The following is a 491-nucleotide window of genomic DNA, read 5'->3' as shown; positions in this document are numbered from 1 at the left end:
GACCTGGGGGAGGGGGGGCGGGAGGGGGGGCGAAACATTTGCTCATCTTCCCCCTCCGAGGCGGATTTGGGGACCAGGCTCGCTCCAACACAGACCCCTTAGAAGGGCAAAACCAACGACACAAGCAGAAGACCCCCCCAGCTTCCTGCCTCGAAGGTGGGGAGGTGCGGGGGGGGTGAGCTGCTGATTCTCTCGGCCTCCAAAACGACCCTCAGTGACCCACGCCGGACAGTGGATCCGCGGCTTCCTGCGCCTGCGCAGCCCGGCGACCCGCAGCTTTCTAAGGCTGCGAGGAGCTAAAAACCGCTCCCGCCCACCTGCAAGCTGGGCTGGACCTGAGGACGGAGGGCGGGTGTGTGTGTGTGTGTGTGTGTGTGTGTGTGTGTGTAGTGAAACGCCACGGGGGGGGGCACAGACTGCCTCCAGCAATAGGGACCATCCGGAGAGCCGAGCAGGTGCCCGGAGGATGCTGGGGTTGGGGTGCGGGGTTC

Source organism: Dipodomys ordii, unplaced genomic scaffold, assembly GCF_000151885.1.
Source record: "Dipodomys ordii isolate 6190 unplaced genomic scaffold, Dord_2.0 Scaffold184, whole genome shotgun sequence".
NCBI classification, from domain to species: Eukaryota; Metazoa; Chordata; class Mammalia; order Rodentia; family Heteromyidae; genus Dipodomys; species Dipodomys ordii.
Note: the sequence above shows the minus strand (reverse complement) of the source record.